Source organism: Crinia signifera, chromosome 5 (genome assembly GCF_055691185.1).
Source record: "Crinia signifera chromosome 5, ASM5569118v1, whole genome shotgun sequence".
NCBI lineage: Eukaryota > Metazoa > Chordata > Amphibia > Anura > Myobatrachidae > Crinia > Crinia signifera.
Window position 1 is genome coordinate 169,106,741 of NC_139221.1, and position 22,022 is coordinate 169,128,762.

General features: G+C 41.8%; 1 protein-coding gene across 2 annotated transcripts in view; it reads right to left on the reverse strand.

Moving 5' to 3' along the window:
- Positions 1-22,022, reverse strand: part of LOC146080714 (poly(rC)-binding protein 3-like) — a 517,154-nt gene that overhangs the window by 6,400 nt on the left and 488,732 nt on the right. The gene's annotated exons all lie outside the window — the stretch shown is intronic.

Consider the following 22,022-nt stretch of genomic DNA (forward strand, 5'->3'; position numbering starts at 1 on the left):
AATATGGAAGACAACAGATTATTCATTTACTAGGATCCAGGAGCAAAAAATACTGCTTATGTCTTATATATATATGTATTGATATTACTTATAGAAAATATGTAGTTTTTAATATAATCTCTTAAGGGGCATACACATGGGACAATTTTCACCCCATTTCTAAGCGAGCTGACTAGATTGCATAGAAATAGAGCACGGATCGCTCCCTGTATATGCCTCACTGGTGAGGCCTGACTAGATTTTGACTGCATGCTGAGAACACAGGCAGTGACAGATCGCTCAGCACACATTGCTTAACTAGATTGCTCTGCACACTCTCCCTTTGCCCCGTGTATACAGGGCCTTACCCGAGAGTAACTTCCCAATCTATAATTCCTCTGCTTCTTTTTATCTATAGTACAAACAATAAACTAAAATACTTATGAATTTAGGGAAACATCACTACAATCCAATCTTCATGACATATTTTTCTCCTCACGCTTTTATCATGCACATATTTATTCAATATACTATAAAACGTATAGTTTGCACTTGATAGGACACATTTCATATTAACATAATAGCGTAATAGCCAAAAAGCAATTGCAGCATGAAAACATAATCGATACTAGTGATAAATGTGTGCACATTTAGTTCTAGTGTCAGTGTATTTATAAATCTAAGAAGGCTAAAACATAATAAAACAATCTAAAATAAAATAACTACTGTAATACAATATATAATATAATATAGGTCCCTAGTATCCCTTATCCAAAATGCTCTGCAAATACACAAAAATATATTTTATTTGTTCGTGAAACAAGGTTTCAAAACATGAAACAAACTTTAGGCGAGATCTAATATTTTACACACTGCCGCAGAAGGATACATGCAGTGCAGTGTTTAAAATACAGCCTACATGTACAGTACAATATATTTTACACGCTGCCACCAAAATACAGCCTGCATATAGGCTATATTTTACACACTGCCATACATGTTGCATATACTTTGGCAGCACTAAAATATAGCGTACATGTATGCTATATTTTACACACTGATTTTACACATTGTTCTACATGTTGGCTGTAATTTGGCGGCAGCATGTAAAATATAGCTTACATGTAAGCTGTGTTTCACACACTGCAATACATGTAGGCTATACTTTGGCGGTATGTGCAGGTATTTATTTCCATTTCTCAGTAAGAATTTTAGACTTTTGCAAATTTTTCGCAAAAAATGGAATTGCGGTAAAAATCACACTTTTTGCTGTGAAAATTGCACATTTTCAATGTAAATTGTTTCTCACACTTCAATTCGCATCCAAATGGTTTCCCATTAAAAAGTATACAACTCGCAAATCTAATAGGGGCAATTTTTGGTAAATGTTACCATGTGCACCATGACTGGTCAGCCCTGGACAGGGTACCTGGGGGAGTAGGTCCCCCTCAATAAAGAGGTCCCCCCCAGGCTTCACCCGTCCAAGGCTGAAGACCGGGGCTGTCCCCGACGTCCCTATGCAGTGGATGCCGGCTGATATGTGTACAATTAAATTGAAAAAAAAATGCTTTTTACGGTCAAACGAAGTCCAAGCAAGCCTCCGCCCAAATGCTGGGACTTGGCGAACCACAAGTCCCAGCATGTGGGGCACTAATGGGTCCCCTTGTACTTGTAGTTCACCTGTAAAAAGAATGTTCAAATAAAAACACACACCTCGAATAGTATAACTTTATTACACACACTAATTTTACACCAGTATACAGTATATTACCAATCCAGACTCCAGCGATGACTCTCCCATGCACCTCACCCGCACAGACAGCAAGGGTGAGCTAGCTCTCCTCGCACTGACTGCGGGGTGAATCGGCTCCCCTCACACTGACTGCGGGGTGAATCGGCTCCCCTCACACTGACTGCTGGGTGAGGTGGCTTCCTCTATACTAAAAACAGCTGGGATCCCCGGTGACATAGTGCTATAGAAGCCATCAGCCCTGATTGGGTTGGTTATGCTCTGGAGGGGGCCCCACACCATTTTTTTTACTAAATGCCACACACTTTCATGTCTAAAAATCGCACATTTTCTTTACTAAAAAATCGCACATTTTCCTAACTTAAAATCGCATTAAATCGCATGCAAATTCTGACTTTGGTAAAAAAAAATCTCACCCTATTACATTTGCTAGTTTTTAAAACATTTGGATTTTTTTCACACGCGATTTCGTGTGATTTTAAAACATGACTAAAAATCGCACCATATTACATCTCGCCCTTTGTGTACTATCTCAAGCACTGAATTTGAATGCCAAACAATAGCTTTCTTGCACATATTTAGTGCCAGTTACATATAATTTCCCCAGTAGTCCAACGGGTCCATAGCATCCAGTTCATAAATCCAATTACATTTTTCTTTCAAGAGCATCTTGTGTCTGTCTCCTCCTCTTTTCAACTGGGGCACATATTAAATTGGAATAAAACGAAAGTCCTTGATAGAGTGCTGATATGTAGCAAAATGTTTAGCCACCGGAGGCATAGTGGATCCCACCTTGGTAATAGAAGTTCTGATAGAAGACTTGTGGACTGCAACTCTTTCATTTAGCATCCGCATCCAGCCAGCAATGGGGGATCCCAGCAAAGGCCTCTAATACACAGGCCCTGATACGTCCTTCACTGTCTCTGCGGACAGGTCACCCAGAGACCCGGACCCTTTTTCTGTAATAAGAGGGAAAAGGCTCCTCCTGAGGTATGTCTAAAATTTAAGGAAGAAGAAAAAACATAGGTGGCACGTGCAAAAATGACAATCTCTTTTTCTCCCTTCATCGTTAACTGAAATCCATAGATGAGATACCATTTTAAAAACAAAGTTGTCCGCTTCTGACAAATTTTTAATTTACAATTGCACATTGTATTATTTGTTTAAAAATCCAGCTTAAAAATAGAATTTTGCCCCTAGAGTTCTTTTCCTCGATGCGTCAATATGCATCAGTTTTGCTTGGCTATTTGAAATGGCTACAAATGAACCGATTCTTCTTTCATCTGACTACAAACTACCCACCTCGCCATAAAATGAATCGTATTTTATTTGCATGTGAAATTTTCCACGTAGTCACATGAATTGTGAATCTAAATTTGTGGTCTACATGACCAAGTTTCAGTGCCAAAAAATATACATTAGCAAGACTATGTGGATGCTAAGAAAGAGTTGCAGTCCACAGATCTATTACAAAACCTTTTACCAAGGTGGGATCTGTTACACTTTCGGTGGCAAAATATTTTGCTGCATATCAGCACTTTCATTTTATGCCAATTGAATATGTGCCCCCATTTAGAAGAGGAGGAGACATTCACAAGATGCTGTTGAAAAAAGATTTTCAAGATATTGGGCGGTATTCAATGAGGCTGATTCGCCAGGTTTTTATGGCGATTTTGTGCTGTAAGGCAAATTTCTGACTAAAACGGTGAATCACCCTATTCAATGACCAGATGGCGAATACATTTCAAGGTTTTTTTCGCCATGATTCACCGAGTAGCAATCGCTATCTTTTTATGGTGAAGTGGAAGGATGAACCTTTAAAATAGTGTTTTGTTTTTTACAATTGGTGTCAAAAATTCTGGAATTTTATTCTGAGGAGGGGCATGCTATTTTTATTCATGTGCTGTAAGCACATGAATATATATATATATATATATATATATATATTTTTTTTTTTACACAGACCAGCCAGCAGGGGGCCGGAGCCGAGCCGCTCATTACATATTCATATATTCACTTCACCCGATCATTACATATGCATGATCGGGTGTAGTGAATATACCCGGTCCCCTGCTGGCACCCCCGGGGGGCAGCCTGTGCTGCCTGGCACCCGGGGAGCCCACCCACAAACGTTCTGGGGCAGGCAGGGAGACTTCCATCTCCCTGCCTGCCACCGTCCTCAGGCTCCCTGCGGCGTCCGCCGCAGGAGCTCAAATTCGCCGGTCAGGGGCAGTGAGCCCCTGACTCGTTGAATACCGGAGCTGGCGAGGCTCCGGAACGCAGCGAGCAGTGGCGAATGTGCAGCGAATCCTAAACAGGATTCGCTGCACGTCGCCAGTATTCACATTGAATACTGCCCATTGTATTTATGATCTGGATGTTATGAACCCATTGGGTTTAAATGAGGAATTTTCTTTTTCCCCATTTATTTACATATATAGGGTGACATTTAATAGGATGCGATTTTTAGTAAGGTTCTGAAATCGCACCTTATCGCATTTTTTCAAATTTCTAATTTTTTTTTAATCGACTATTTAATGGGATGCGAATTTACTGGTGAAAAATGCAATATGGTGTGAATTTTAGTCTTGAAAATGTACGAATTTTAGTCATGAAAATGTGCGATTTGTGAGAAAAAAAACAGCATGGGGCCCCCCTCCTGGGATAACCAGCCCCAGGCTCAAAGAACCGGTCCTAGTTTTAGAAATTCAAAAGTCAAAAATCATAGGGGATCCACTGAGTTTCAAAAACCAGTACTAAAGACGTAGCTACATATGTGGCAAACCCTGCAGCAGATTGGAGGAGCGGTGCCAGCTGAATTGACAGGTGACCCAGGCAGCAGTGAGCGCTGAGCGTGTCCCACCCTGTACATATCTAATGAGCGGGGACACAGTGCAGTGCATATTGAATGAGCGGAATCCCCAGTTTTATTTTCATTGTATTTTTAATATGTTTGACTGAGTAACTAACTATGGAAATGATTCTTGTTGTATGTTCTTTGCATCACTTCCTGCACTCAGGAAGCTCTTTCTCTTTTTTCTAGATTGACTCCGGTGGCGTGCATGGGGAATCAGGACCGTGAGTGGATGTGGTGATCATCTACATGCAGGTGAGATCAATTGTGTTTGCTATTTATTGTGCTTCCTGTAGCATGTTTACTGTGAGGATAAACCCTGCCTAAAAAGTTGCTGGCACACTGAAATGGCTGTGCGGGCATGAGACCTCATTATGTAATGTATGCCGTATTGGTTGTTCATTATACAACCTATTGGACTTGTGCTGGTCATCTGTCTTTTGGTATGCATCAAGATTGGGACAATGCTCTTTTTTAAGTGGATCTGATTGTGCACAGTCACTATGGGATTTATTCTAGTTCATTCTTTCTGACAAAATCCTTCTTAGATGGACAAAACCATGTGCACTGCAGGGGGGCAGATGTAACATGTGCAGAGAGAATTAGATTTGGGTGAGTTATTTTGTTTCTGTGCAGGGAAAATACTGACTGCATGATTTTACACTTCAATATAGATCTCACTTTGAAGAAAAACCCCACCCAAATCTAATTCTCTCTGCACAAGTTACATCTGCCCCACCCGCATTGCACATGGTTTTGTCCATCTAAGAAGGATTTTGTCAGAAAGAATGGACTAGAATAACCCCCTCTGTCACATATTGTTTCACTTAGCACCTTGAAGACAGAGCTATAAGCTCCGAAACGTCGGTGCACCTCAGTATTTTGTAATGCCTTAAATACAACTTTTTTTTCCGAAGACTTCTGAGTGCCGCCATCTTTTTACTACGTTCATCTACAATATCTATTGAAGGCACCGGGGTGGCTGACCATTAAGGAGAGTGCCAGGCTGCTATACCCTATATCTATCTATATATATATATATATATATAATATAAAACCACATGAAAAGTCTTTGTTTGTCCCTCTGTACCTTACTCTGTAGGAGCCCTGACATACTCAGCGCTGCCTCTGATTAAAATCCCTCCCATGATGAGGCCGCTGCTGCTGTCCTCCATGAGCCTGAGAAGCATATGATGAGCTCCACCAAGCAGAACTCAGCACAAGCCGCTCAGCATCTGCCCTCTTGTGCAAAATCTCATGGGACTTATTCAACTCCCAATAATGCACTGCAAACTTGTGCAGTCAGTGGGGGAAATTTACTAAGTTGTGTATTTCACTTCACATGTGATGTTTCTATGGGCACCCAATCAGATCCTGTCTACTATCTTCTAGAGGGTGCTAAATAAATAAGAAGTAGATTCTGATTGGTTGCCCATAGAAACATCACATGTGAAGTAAAATACACATGTTAGTAAATTCCCCCCAGTGTGTCTTGGCTCCTGATGCTCAGCACCATTAATATTTGTCACATTGGCAGATAATTGAAGCTGCAGCACTACCCCACTCCCATGCACAAAAACTTTAGCTAAAAAAAAAAATATATTTTTTAAAATACATGCCAACCACAGACACACAGCCCCTAGATAGAGGAGTGCCCAGGGGTACTGAGCCCACCCACCCCCCCCCCCCTTAATCTGGCCCTGATATAGACATACCTCCCAACTTTATCAATGTCAGACTAGGGACACTCGCGTGGCGCAGCCGCGTGAGCACCCGAAAAGGGGTGTGGTGTATGTAAATTAGGGTGTGTCATATGCTAATTCGGCCACACCCCGTTTTCATCTGCGAATAGGCGCTGCGTCTATTCTGTCAGATTGGGGGACTCCCAACTGCCCTCCCCCCCGCAGCAGGACACTGCGGGCCGTGGGAGGGACTCGGGGACATCCCCAAAAACCGTTGTGTGTGTGTGTTGTGTTGTGTGTGTGTGTGTGTATATATATATATCTCAGGGCCGGATTAACCCCGGGTCACTTTAGACTGGGGGCCGTCCTCCCACAAACTGCATAGGGGAGAATATTACACTGTCAAAATACAGAGTAAAGGCAGTATAAACTTGGTCAATGGGTAATTGCAGGCGGTTGGCTATCTATCTATCTATCTATCTATCTATCTATCTATCTATAGATAGATATATATATATACTGTATATATATATATATATATATATATATGGCCTAGCGTTTTCTCTGACCTGAGTCACCTGTGGGGAACAGACCACCGCTGCCGCTATCGCTGTGGATATATTGCCGAGTATAACCGCTCCAACATCTTGCTGCGCTGACAGCATCTCATGTTTATTGGTCCTGTTTGTTATTAGTCTGTTATGTGTGTATACTGAATGGGAGCAGCGGTTATCGGAAACAAATTCCTTGTGTATTGTGTGCACTGATATACGTTTTGAGCGTGTGCTTGCCTTCAGGACATTTAACACAGTGCTCAAAAACAAGTGAAATAAATATCATACATACCAGGACATGCCTGCTTTCCCACCTCCTCCATCAGGGTCACGGACATCAGCTTCCGGTCATCATACCGGATGTGATGAAACGGGACTCCCAGCTGAGTGAGGTGTCACACTGTGCAAAGAAAAACAATACAAACTACAGTATTACAGGATTCATATAAAACACATCAAAACAATATCTCCTGTACTGTGCTGAATAAACAAAAGCTTAATTGTGACTTTTGTTGTAATGTTTTAAAATCGTGTTTTGATAACATTTTCGAATCTGTGTTACCATATTAGATCCACTATGAAGCACCATCACTCATGTATCTAAGCCACAAAATAAAAACTAGTTATCAGGAAAAAAGCTTATTTATTCATCCCGAATTTGTTTAATTGTGGTAAACAATCAATTCACTGTCTTATTTTTATCCTTATTCTTAAAGTGCCTAAAATATGTGAATATCAATTATTTTATTAGTCTAAATATTATTTAAAACGCCTACATCAGGGGTGGCCAAACAGTCGATCATATACTAAGTATTAAGCCCCCATTACCTCAACATTAGTGCTGAAGTCTCTCCTGGCTTCAGAGTTCCCAGCAGTGCATTGCGTGAGTGCGCTGGTGCACGGGTGAGATCACGGTGCCCTGGCGCACCAGCGGAATGCAGGACTGAGGAGCTGGTGTGAAAGTTGTGCAAAGTAGTTGATGAGAGCTGTGCAGACGAGGGAAGGTAGATTGGCAGCAGCGGCCAGAATAAAGACTTTTTTCTATTGTGCTAGTTATGGTGGGTGTGAAGGCTGAGCGGCATCTGCATCTAGATGTAACATTGAAGTGTGTAATGTGGACGGGGACTGGTGGGGGGGGGGGGTGAGGGGAAGAGAACACGATAGGGATAGGGACAGGTTCAGGGTCTCTGTTGATCCCAGTTGAATGGGATGCTGTTTTATGTGAATATTGGGCTCATTCCCTGTGTCAGAATTTGAATTTCGGCTCATTCCCTAATGTTGAATTTTGACTCAAAACCTGTGTCCTAATGTGAATATTGGCTCATTCTGTGTCCTAATGTTGTATTTTGGCTCAAAACATGTGTCCTAATGTGAATTTTGGCTCAAAATCTGTGTCCTAATGTTAAATTTTGGCTCAAAACCTGTGTCCTAATGTGAATTTTTGCGCATACGGTGCATCCTAATGTAAATTTTGGCTCATACTGTGTGTCTTAATGCAAGTTGTGCCCTATCCTGTGTGGCATAATGTGTAAGGCAATAATATTTTTTGCTCATGGGGAAACGCCGGTAGATGAAAGGTAAGTAAGTGTACAAAAAGTAGATCCTGGGTTACAAAAGTCTGGCCACCCCTGGCCTACAGTTTGGGGGGCATTCAATCACTGGTGACCATCTCCTGAGGGGGAGATGGCCGCTGGGCCCTATTCAATGCTGTCTTCCCCGACAGCATTGAACAGGGGAGCTTTGCAGAACGAACCAACTTCACAAGCAGTCAGGCTCGTTTTGACGAGAATGGCTGGGAAGTGACGAGCTGCCGGCTGCAGTTCGCCTCTTCCCGGCTGCAACTCGCAGCCACGCCCCCTTCTCATCCTACTGCAGGCGGGACATTGAATCCCGCTTGCGTGTTCTCGGTCGAGCAGACCGAGAATGGGACAGGGTCAGCCGTATCCCCCAGATTGAATACCCCCCTTTTTTGAGACAAAACAAAGCAATAAAAAAATTCATGATAAAAAAAAAAAAAGATTTTTTTCAGGTTGTTCCTGAAATTCGGTAATCACTGCATTAGCTCAGTGGTACATGTATTCAGCCTCATATTATTACTAATATTGTTATGATATACTATGACCTACTGTATCAAAGCTTTTTTGTATAACCAAATATCATTAAAAAAAAATAGATAGAAATATTTTACCTTTATCAATTTTTGTACATGACCAGATGCTATTGACGGACTTGATATCTGGATATCATAACAGGAAACAGCCCAGGTTCAATGCCTCATTCAGACCGTTAGGGCTGACTGTATTTAAATTATGTATCCATATACGTTCCAGCTGCAGAAGTTTTCTGTCTCTGTCACCACCTCTAATATTTTTGGGCACCTGATCTATCATTCTGTATCGTAGAGTTGCCATACCATGTCTGGCTTCACAAAAATGTCAGGCTAATGGCTGCTTGCTCTTCCCGCTCAACAGGGCTGCATGGGTGGCTGCTCTGTGCTGCCCTATCCGCTCTTTGATTTGCCTTACTGTCTTGCTCACATAGCTTAAGCCTCATGGGAAGACAGCAAGTAAACAACATATTTTGAAGTGCAGATGAGGGGGAATCTGATGGTAAACGGTTTTCCCATATGCGGATGCATAAATCTGTCACCTGGGATTAGGTAGTTACATGTGACACATCCAGTACATTTATAACATCCATTCCTGTGTGTTCAAAAGTGAGCTGAACCTTTTTTAAGCATGGAGATATCCGTTTTTACCACCATGTCACAAATGTTAGTGCCTCGTTTTTAACTGGGCAATCAAGTGTTGCTAAGGCTCTTTAATTCAGGTTCAGTTGTCACCATCCTCCTTAATTTCTTGGATTTTGGCCTGATTTTTCATTTCTAGCATTGTAGTTGACACATGGCATAATACAGATGTAGCGCCGCTCATTCAGCCTCCCAATGGCTTTTATCCCGCCAGCCCGCCATGGCGCAAGGCATTGCAATACATTTTAACAGCTTTGCAATTGGTGGTGTTGCCGGATGATTGCAATACCAGTGATCATCCACCAGATGTCACTTTTTGAAATCTTCAATGCGCACGCATGAAATGTGTGCTGCAGCGTGTGCATGAAGTGACTACCGTATTAAAAGCTCTGTAGCGCAGGAACTACTTTGCTACTACTGTACTGTCCAGTAAGCTACAGTACTGTAGATAGACACTAATAAATACAATTACATTGAAGTGCGTATCATTACACTATTTTATAACTTGCTATGGGCACAGACATTAATGCATCTCATTGGTCTGAGTGGAAGCTTTGGCCGCTCTTATCAGGTGTGTAGGCTAGTGGATAGGCGCGCCTTTCTGCATGTTGTACATTAAGGTACAGTATGCCTGAGTTTGATTATTAAAGGGAACTTATTTTTTCCCAAAAAATTTATAGTAGGTCAGTTACTGTAAATTTAACACAAAAAAATCCTGCCTCCCTATAAAGCTTTCCATGTGCGTCTGCATGGGCAGGGACGCTAGTGTTTCTGCATGGGCACAAACAGCTTTTACTGCATTGAACAATACAAAAAGTCACATATATAACGTACTGGAAACAATGTATATAAAACATGTTAATGATTTATTACACTCAGATTCACTGGCCAGTGATAAGAATACACAATGAAGAATACACAATGTAAAATGAAAAATAATTAATTTTAGAATATAAAAAAATAGGATAAATGTAAAAATAATTAATATTTTAACACAATTCAGCATCCAGAGATAATTAGTGGATTAATCTCTGGTTATGAAGACAGAGATTCTGACACAGCAAGATGTTAGTGATTGTCCCAGCGGGGTAAGTATTTATAGGTAGGATCATATATAAAGAACTGTTGTTGTCCCAAGTTCTATATTATCCTACTGGGGAGTAGATACAGTTGTGCTCATAAGTTTACATACCCCAGCAGAATATGTAATTCTGGCCATTTGTCAGAGAATATGAATGATAACTCACAAACGTTTCTTTCACTCATGGTTAGTGAAGCCATTTATTATCAAACACAATGAGTGAAGCCATTTATTGTCAAACAACTATGTTTACTCTTTTTCAATCATAATGACAACAGAAACTACCCAAATGACCCTGATCAAAAATTTACATACTCCAGTTCTTAATACCGTGTATTGCCACCACTGAGATGGCCACTCCAGAACTTTCACTTTATTCTGCTGTAGCCAATGACAGGTCATCTTGGCCTTGTGTTTTGGATCATTGTCATGTTGGAAAGTCCAAGTATGTCCCATGCGCAGCTTCCGGGCTGATGAGTGCAATTTTTCTTCCAGTATTTTCTGATAACATGCTGCATAAATTTTGCCATTGACCAGGTTTCCAGTGCCTTTGTAGCTCACACATCCCCAAAACATCAGTAGGAATGGTGTACCTTTCATCATAGGCCTTGTTGACTACTCGGTACTTATGTATTATCTGGGCTCCCATGTTAAATGCACCCCATTTTTTCATACCCCTACTATCCAACTACGCATGGAGTTGATTTTATATAGTGTGGGGAGCGCAGCGAGCCACCGTGCCCGAAGCGTGGCGAGCGCAGCGAGTCCCGCGAAGGGACGCGGTCTCATAAGAAAAATGGGAGCCCAGATATTACATAAGTACCGACTACTCTCCAAATGTAACATTTAAAAAAAAAGTACAATTTTGGTCTCATCAGTCCAAATGACTTTAATCGAGAAAGTTTTGAGGCTTGTCTCTGATCTGTTTGAAGTAATGTAAGCGGGATGCTGTGTGGCATTTGTGTAGTAATGGCTTTCTTAGACCATGCAGCCCATTTTTCTTCAAATGCCTCTTTATCTTGAAACAACCACACCACTTTCTTTCAGAGAGTCCTGTATTTCAGGTAAACTTAGTTGTGGATTTTTCTTTGCATCCCGAACAATTTTCCTTTCAGTTATGGCAGAAATTTTTGTTGGTCTACCTGACCGTGATTTGGCTTCCACAGAATCCCTCATTTTCCACTTCTTTATTAGAGATTGAACACTGCTGATTTGCATTCTCAATTGCTTGGATATCCTTTTATGTCTCTTTCCTGTTTTATACAGTTCAGTCACCTTTTCCCACAGCTTTGACAATTCTTCTGCTTTTCGCATGACTCAGAATACAGACACGTCAGTGCAGCACTGGATGAAAGATGCAATGGTCTTTTAGGAGACCAGAAACTCACTGACACACACACTGATTACAAGCAAACAGATCACAGGTGCGGATGGTTACTTTTAGTAGCCATTCAAACCAATTTGTGTCAACTTGTGTGTTATGAGACCAAAATCTTCAGGGTATGTAAACTTTTGATCAGGGTCATTTGGGGAGTTTCTGTTGTCATTATGATTTAAAAAGAGTAAACACAGTTGTTTGACAATAAATGGATTCACCCAACCACTAACCATGAGTGAAAGAAAAGTTTGTCATTCGTATTCTCTGACAAATGGCCAGAAAATCACAAATTCTGCTAGGGTATGTAAACTTATGAGCACAACTGTAGATTGTATTTAGGTCCACTACATGAGAGATAGAGGCATGAGCTCTCTAGTCTCTTGTCTGGTCAGATACAATCATTGATTAAAAAGAAGGGGGAGGGGGTACCTCCCTATATCTGCAGTTAAGAACTGGGTTTTTGTACACTTGTAGCTGTATTTAGCAGCAGTCCAGCTTTGTAGACTCCTGGAAGCCCGGGCTACTGGCTGAAGAGGAGATGGCAGTAATCTTTAGATCTGTTAACTTTAGCAGGTAACAAGGGGATGTCCTCAAGTACTCCGCAGATGAGAGGGTTGCTCAATGAAGAAATATCTCAATATCTGAGGAAGCCGCTGAGTCCCTACGGAGGTGGGGAAACGCGACATTACCATATTTCTTCATTGAGCAATTCTCTCATCTCCGGCGTACATGAGGACCATCCCCCTTGTTACCTGCAAAAGTTTAAAGATTTAATAGATCTTTTACAGATCTATTTGCGGTACTCAGTAGTAATGTGCTATTTGGACAATTGTAGGGGACCCTAACTTTGGTTGCTTGCCGCTTCCCTTACTGATGTCATATAAACTACTACTTCGTCTGCTCTGAAAGCCAAGAGTCTCCTCTTTCATATGGTACCAGTCTCAGGACACATAAAACTAGATATATCAGTGTGCAAAATAGACACATTTTTCCCAATTGACTAGAATGGACACATTCATTCAGACCCACCATGGGTTCTGATGCTTGCAGTTACCCTTACCAGGGTCTCAGAAACTTGGGGTTCATATCCTCTGGTAGATAAACATCTTCTCTTTGAGCCAATTGGACCACCAAAACTAGTGAAACTAGGCTTTAAGCTCATTTTAGCTTATCCATAGGGTTAAGCATGTTAGCATGCTTTTACACCAATGCTACTGACTGTAAGAAATGCTGTGGATTTTGCTGCATGGAGTCGCACAAAAAGGCTTTTATGGGAAAAAAAAACATTTTGTGTGTGCTTAGTTGGTACTTATATGTTATTTGGGCACCCACTAAGCTATTTCCTTAGTTTTCCGCGTCCCCTCATGGGGTTCGCTACGCTCGCCATGTTTCGGGCTTGGTGGCTCGCTGCGCTCGCCACGCTATATAAAATCAACTCCGTGCTGACATGGATAGTGGGGGTATGAGCATACTAACTATAGTGGGCGCCCAACTAACATATAAGTACCACTTAGTTTTATCAAAAATAGCTTTAATAAGTGTTTCAATTAAAAAAATAAAATAAAATCAAAGTGATCGAACACATGTTTCCAGTGTGTAGAGCGGTGCAGTTATCCGCTAGCCTACGCCACTTGGTGATGTGTATGTAGAGAGAGCTCCCATTTAGAAGCAGCCGTAGCACCATTCCAGAAGAACGCTACACCGTGTTATTGCTATGGTCAGGAAGTGAGACAAGATTGACTGAACTGATTGATGCACACAATCAAAGCAATAGTCCAGTTAAACTTTTTAGCAACACAGAAATTAGATTTCTTGGATGTGAAAATCATGAAAAATGGATGGATCCTTGGCAAACAGACAGAAATACTACACTGCGGTACAACAGCTGCCATCCAAGATCCACAATTTTGGGGTTACCCTATTCACAACTATTAAGGGTATGTATAATTAACAGTGACCTTATAGTTAAAGAAAGACAACTTGATGAGATGGTGGCCAAATACGAGGAGAGGGGCTACCCTGCTGATCTATTAAAGGGATCTAGGGCAAGGGCATCTAGGGAATCTAGGGAAAAGATTAAAAAACAAACCAAAAAAGGAGTCAGAGGATACTATTACGCCATGGGTCAACCACTATAATGCTAGAATTGAAAACATCAGGCCAAAAGCCAAGAAATTATGGAGGATGGTGACAAATGAACCTGAATTGACGAGCCTTAGCAACACTCAATTAATGCCGAGTTATAAAAGAGGCACTAACATTTGTGACATAGTGGTAAAAATGGATATCTCCATGTTTAACAAAGGTTCAGCTCACTTTTTAACATGCAGGAATTGATGTTATAAATGTACTAGATGTGTCACATGTAACCACCTAATCCCAGATGATAGATTTATGCATCCACATTCGGTAAAACCGTTTACCATCAGATTTCCCCTAACCTGCACTTCAAAATATGTTGTTTACTTGCTGTTTTGCCATTGTGGCTTAAGCTATGTAGGCAAGACAGTAAAGCATTTCAAAGAGTGGATGGGGCACAACAGAGCAGCAATTCGTGCAGCCCTGTTGAGCTGGCAGAGTGAACAGCCAGTAGCCCTGATACAGAATGATAGATCAGGTGCCAGAAAATAATAGAGGTGGTGACAGAGGGCAGGATGTATTAAAATACATTGCCGCCCTTCGTCACCTGCCTGCCGCGATGCCAGCGCATATGTAATAACATATGCGGCTGACATCACAGTGCGGTGATGGAGCCCCCGCGATACCTGTACTGTGGTGTGCGGGAGGTCTCCGTCACCTCCCTGCCGCCTGCTTCTTCCCTCACGCCGGGGACAGCTAAGCAGGCTGTCCCCGGTGCCTCCTCCTCCCCCCTGCAGCCGGAAGGACATCCGGCTGCATTGCTAGGGGGAGGAGGGGTTTACCTACCGTGTCCAAGAGGACCTTTCAGCAAGGTAAGTCCAAGGGAGGGGGAGAGGGGGGGTCGGCGAGGCGGCGTAGGCGGCGAAAAGAAGCCCACAGGCTTCTATAGGGTATCGCCACCTTTGGGTGGCGATACCCTGCCCGGCGATATCGGTGCGGCTGGGTTTTAGTAAATATGAAAATGCGGTAAAACAGGGGTTTTACCGCATTTTCATTTTAATACATCTCGACAGAAAACTTCTGCAGCTGGAAAGTATATGGATACATAAGTTAAATAAAGTCAGCTCTAACGGTCTTAGGGGTAGATGTATGAAGCAATGATAAGGGAGAAGAAGTGATAACGTGTCTGATACTTTATCACCGGCCAATCAGCTCCTGACTGTCCCTATTTAAACCCAGCCTATAATTTAACAGTTAGGAGATGATTGGCCGGTGATAAAGTACCAGGCACTTTATCACTTGTACTCCCTTATCACTGCTTCATACATATACCCCTGAATGAGGCATTGAACCTGGGCTGTTTCCTGTAATGATATCCAGACATCAAATCCATCAATATTAGAGATGAGCGCATTCAGATCCTAGAGATCCGAACACATCCAAACTTACCTGTCCCAGGGCACTCGCAAGCAGTTCCCCTCCATCCCGGACCAAAAACAAGGCTGAAACTTCATCATCCCGCATTGGATTCTCACAAGACCAGAACTCTATATAAGTTCCTGCTCTGGCGCCATCTTCATTCTGCATGTGAAAGTCGTACAGCACAGATGTGTCCGTGCTGTCTGCAGAGGGGGGTGCTATGGCTGCTGAAGGGGGGAGCTATGGCTGGTGAAGGGGGGCACACAAATGGGGGAACTAATGGGATGCTTAACTTGGGGGCTGATGATGAGGGAAAATTTAAAGGGAAAATTCAAGGGTACATCTACAGTAGTAAGGGGGAACTACTGAACGGGAAGCTACAGCATATTAATGGCTAGGGTACAACTAGTTAGGAAGAACTACTGTAATTTAATCTAATAGGTATAGGGTACTATTATGGGGGGCACTACTAAGGGGGGCTGCAATATGGGACTGGGGTGGGGTACTAGGAAGGGGGGCTGCAATATGGCAATATGGGACTGCTGTGGGGGACTAGTTTTTTGTTTTGTTTTTACTGCAGGGCTGCCCGCTATAAGTCCAGCCCAGTGTACCATATCAGTCTAGCTGTGCTGCTCAGTATCCTGTATCAGTCCAGGTGAGCTGCCCCCCATTTTTTTATTAAAATAAAAAATGTGTTTTTTTTTTCCTGCAAGGGGTGTTAAGTGTCCCATATCAATACAGCTATGCTGCCCAGTGTCCCATATCAGTCCAGCTGTGCTGCTCAGTGTCCCATATCAGTCCAGGGGAGCTGCCCCCCATTTTTTAATTAAAATCCCTTTTTTTTTACTTGCAAAGGGTGTTGTTTCCCATATCAATCCAGCTGTGCTGTCCATTGTCCTGTATAAGTCCAGCTGTGCTGCTCAGTGTCCCGTATCAGTCGAGGGGAGCTGCCCCCCATTTTTTATAAAAATAAATGTTTTTTTTTTTTTTTTTAACTGCAAGGGGTGTTAAGCAGTGGCGTGACTAAGGCTCAGCAGCCCAAGCCATTGCGGGGGGGAGCCAGCAATATGTGGGCGCAGTGTCACCGCACAGTACCTGTGAATGCAGGAGCTGGAGGCAGGAGGAGAATGCCGGGGGCTGAGTGTTGGCGGCTCAGCAAGGTATGCAAAGTGCTCCCTTGCTGAGATGAGATGTGGTGCCTGGCTGCTGCAGCCTGCACCCGTCTGTGACTCTGACAGCAGCGTGGCCAGCTTCATATATAATGATCTCCCTCTCCTCCCGTCCCTGCCACACTTCACTTGATTTATACAGACTGTGGCAGGCTTTACAATCAACCCAAATCCTCACATTAAAGCATATTACAGTGAGGCTTTAGATTGATTATAAAGGCTGCCACAGTCAGAGAGTGAGCTGAAAGAAATGACTGAACTTCCCTGTGTCCAGACTCCGGACAGTGACACCTGCTCCTGAAGCCTGTCTGCCAGGTCTGAAGTTCTCTAAATTGTACTGTGTGTTTAGTGGGGGAACAGGCAAATAAGGAATAACTTTGATGGGAGGGACAGGAGGCATAATTGTTATGGGTCATAGGAGTGATGATAGAGATGGGGGACAGGAAGTATTATGTATGAAAAAAAAATACAATTAATGTATGGGGGGGGGGGGGCGCAAAAAAAAATTCTGCAGGGGGCGCAATATTTCTAGTTACGCCACTGGTGTTAAGTGTACCATATCAGCATACCTCCCAACTGTCACGATTCCGTCGGGACAGTCCCGATTTTCGGGTCCTGTCCCGACGTCCCACCCGCGGCAGGCATTGTCCCGCTGCGGGGGGTGGCAGTTGGGAGACCCCCCAATCTAGTAGAATAGACGCTGTGCGCATGCGCACAGCGTCTATTCTCGTATGAAAATGAGGTTGCGGCTAATTAGCATAAGACGCGCCCTCATTTGCATACACCCCACCCCCTTTTCGGGCGCTCGCGTGGCTTCGCCGCGCGAGTGTCCCTATTTGTTCAAGTAAAAAGTTGGGAGGTATGTATCAGTCCAGCTGCCCTGTCCAGTGTCCCATATCAGTCCAGCTGTGCTGCTCAGTGTCCCATATCAGTAGGGTGACCAACTCATCCCTTTAATCCGGGACACATATTAATTACACAGGTTCTGTGGCAGTTTAAAACCAGGTGAAATGGAGTTTGAGGTGTGGCAGTTTAAAACCAGGTGAAAGCCAGCCACAGAACCTGTGTAATTAATATGTGTCCCGGATTAAAGGGATGAGTTGGTCACCCTACATATCAGTCCAGGGGAGCTGCTCAGTGTCTCATATCAGTCCAGGGGAGCTGCCCCCCATTTTTTTATTAAAAAAAAGTTTTTTTTTTTTTTTTAACTGCAAGGGCTGTTAAGTGTACCATATCAAACCAGGGATGTTGTATCAGTCCAGGGGTCAGCCAAGTGTGCTGTATAATTCTTGGGGTCAGTCAAGTGTGTCATATAATTTCTGGGGTGAGCGAAGTGTGTAATATAATTTCTGGGGTGCTAATAAATCAACCGTACAGTTCGTGGGGAGCTGCCCTTTTTCTTAAAAGAATAAAACCTTTTTCTCTTTTTTTTTTTTTTATTGCAGGATTGCTGTCATGTGTGCCGTATAATTCCATGTGTGCTGCCAAGTGTGCCATATCAGTTCAGGAGTGCCACTATCTGTGCCAAATAATTCCTGGGCTGAACCCCGTCTGCCGTATAATACCTGGGGTGAGCCGTACCAGTCCAGGGGTGATGCTAAATGTGCTGTATCAGTCCAGAGGTGATGCTACCTGTGCCGTATCAGTCTAGGGGTTATACTAAATGTGTTGTGTCAGTCCAAGGGTGATGCTAGGTGTGCCGTATTAGACTAGTGGTGATGCTTAGTCTGTCATGTCAGTCCAGGGGTGATGCTAAGTGTGCCATATCAGTCCAGTTTTTGTGCCACCCACTTGAATAGCTTAGCATAGTTATCCAGCTACCTCGGTGCAACCTTTTGCCCTAAAAACAATGTGAGGTTTGAGGTATTCAGAATAGACTGGAAATTAGTGGAAATGAATGTTATTTAGGTTAATAATAGCGTAGGAGCAAAAAAATCCCCAAATTTTGTGATTTTAGCAGTTTTTATGCTATTAACAAAAAAAATCAGAACCCAAAACACAAAACACAAAACACGAAAATGGTGGTGTTTTGGAACAGATCCAGATCCAAAACTCTGCCCGAGATAGAGACCCAAAACGCTTTTCACGAACCACGAAAAGTACCCGGTGCACATCCCTAGTCAATAACATCTGGTCATGTACAAACTATTGATGAAAATCAAATATTTCTATCTATTTCACCCTTAATGATATTTGTTTCTGCAAAAAAGCTTTGATAGGTCAAAGTATATCATAACAATATTAGCAATAATGATATGAGGCTGAATTCATGTTCCACTGAGCTAATGCAGTGATTACTGTATTTATTCATTAATATTTTATTCATCAATTTATTCAGTTTTTTCAAGGGACAACCTGAAAACATTATTTTCTTTTTTCATACATTTTTTTATTGCTTTGTCTCAAATAATATGTAGACTTTTTAAATAATATTTAGAGTAATAAATAATTGATATTCACATATTTTAGGCACTTTAAGAATAAGGATAAAAATAATAACAGGGTGAATTGATTACCACAGTTACACAATTTCAGGATGAAAAATTAAGCTTTTTTCCTGCAAACTAGTTTTTATAATGTGATTTAATAAATACACGAGTGATGGTGCTCCATCTAGTTGATTAAATTAAAAAATTTTATCAAAACACGATTTTAAAACATTACAACAAAAGTCGCAATAAGTACAGTACAGGAGAAATTGTTTTGATGTGTTTTTTATGAATCCTGTAATAGTTTGTATTGTTTTTTTTTTGCACAGTGTGGCACCTCATCCAGCTGGGAGTCCCGTTTCAGCGCATTCGGTATGATGACCATAAGCTGATGTCCATGACCTGGATGGAGGAGGTAGGAAAGCAGGCATATCCTCGTATGTATGATATTTTATTTCACTTGTTTTTGAGCACTGTGTTAAATGTCCTGAAGATGAGCACACACTCAAAACGGCATAGGCAATAAAAGCAGCACTTACACAGTTTATTGAAGTCTGGGAGTGATTTCGGTTAATATTGTGGAGGAACGGTGTCGCCGTTCAGGGAGAACACCAGGGTATGCATAGTAGCTACATCTGTGTGCCGGACTTTGCAAAAAATTATTTTATTATATATATATAGAGAGAGAGATATTATTTGTGGCAATAAAGGCAGCGCTCACTGATTTCTCAAATGCAAGAACGTGCAATGTTTATTGCAAAACATATCCGACATATATAGTTGAATAGCCGGCACTTCCTTGCTTGAATGTGTAATATGCAACCGGTGCCTTCCCAAACTCGAACCCAGGCAGGGTTGGCAAATGTATACTGGTACAATGGTGGCACTCAGACGACTTGGAATAACTGGAGACAACACACAGGTTCAAGATCCTGATGACAAGATTAAATCTTGAAAGATCTTGAACCTGTGTGTGGTCTCCAGTTATTCCAAGTCATCTGAGTGCCGCCATTGTACCAGTATATATATATATATATATATATATATATATATATATATATATATATATACTCCACAGAGGTACTGCACTCCAGCCGTTTTCAAAAACGATTTTATTGTAGACAAATGCAGACAGCAACGTTTCAATACATCCAAGTATTATCGTCAGGCTCGTCAGTGAGTAGTATGGCCACAGTTTAAATAATGACCACCACGCCAAACAACAGGTGCGTACGCCCAGCCGGGCGGCGCTCTAAGATGACATCATCAAGATATGTTACTATCTTGCAATACATGAGACAATGTATCAAAAAGGAATAAAATAACAAAACCACATTCAAAGCAAAAACTTACAACATCTAACATAGAAAATACCATGAAATCACCTAGTGTAAGTAATAATGACCCCGCTATAAATGCGTCGGTCATATCTAGCATGAATCTCAGACACCACAATATTGCAAGAATAACAAATAAGACAAAACACTTATAAATGAAAAACAAACACCATGTAACATATAACTAGAGGCTTACCATCGATTATTATCATATTACTAATTTTAACAGAGGTCATGTTATCAAACTACAATTCATTTCTTTTTAGCGCAATAACACATTCAAGCCCATATTTTCATTTAACCCCTTAGGGGCGACTGTATCAAGCTTTATAATCCATTTGGATTCACATTGAAGTAATTTTAAACTCCGATCACCCCCCCGTAGTGAGGGTGCGACGTGATCTATCATACGGTATTTTAAAGAAGCAACATTGTGTTCAGCAAAACACAATGTTGCTTCTTTAAAATACCGTATGATAGATCACGTCGCACCCTCACTACGGGGGGGTGATCGGAGTTTAAAATTACTTCAATGTGAATCCAAATGGATTATAAAGCTTGATACAGTCGCCCCTAAGGGGTTAAATGAAAATATGGGCTTGAATGTGTTATTGCGCTAAAAAGAAATGAATTGTAGTTTGATAACATGACCTCTGTTAAAATTAGTAATATGATAATAATCGATGGTAAGCCTCTAGTTATATGTTACATGGTGTTTGTTTTTCATTTATAAGTGTTTTGTCTTATTTGTTATTCTTGCAATATTGTGGTGTCTGAGATTCATGCTAGATATGACCGACGCATTTATAGCGGGGTCATTATTACTTACACTAGGTGATTTCATGGTATTTTCTATGTTAGATGTTGTAAGTTTTTGCTTTGAATGTGGTTTTGTTATTTTATTCCTTTTTGATACATTGTCTCATGTATTGCAAGATAGTAACATATCTTGATGATGTCATCTTAGAGCGCCGCCCGGCTGGGCGTACGCACCTGTTGTTTGGCGTGGTGGTCATTATTTAAACTGTGGCCATACTACTCACTGACGAGCCTGACGATAATACTTGGATGTATTGAAACGTTGCTGTCTGCATTTGTCTACAATAAAATCGTTTTTGAAAACGGCTGGAGTGCAGTACCTCTGTGGAGTATAAGTTGCTGTTTGCTGTATGAGCACCCGCCGAAGCTGTATTCTCAAGTGGCTGTGCCGGATCCTCTGTTTTGCTATATATATATATATATATTTATATATATACAGTGGTGGAAGTGGAAATTTTTAAGTGGGGGTATGGAAAAGTTATGAATATTATTCAGCACGCGCACTCCAGGAGAGGGGGCATGGCCATATAAAAGGGGTGGCTTCATCACAATAGGGGCGTGGCCATGAATGCCACATACCATAATACCCGATGCATCCTGATGCCACACACCGTAATGCCCATTACACATGATGCCACACACCGTAATGCCCATTGCACATGACTCCACACACCGTAACGCCCATTACACATTATACCACACACCGTAATGCCCATTACACATGAGGCAACACATGGTAATGT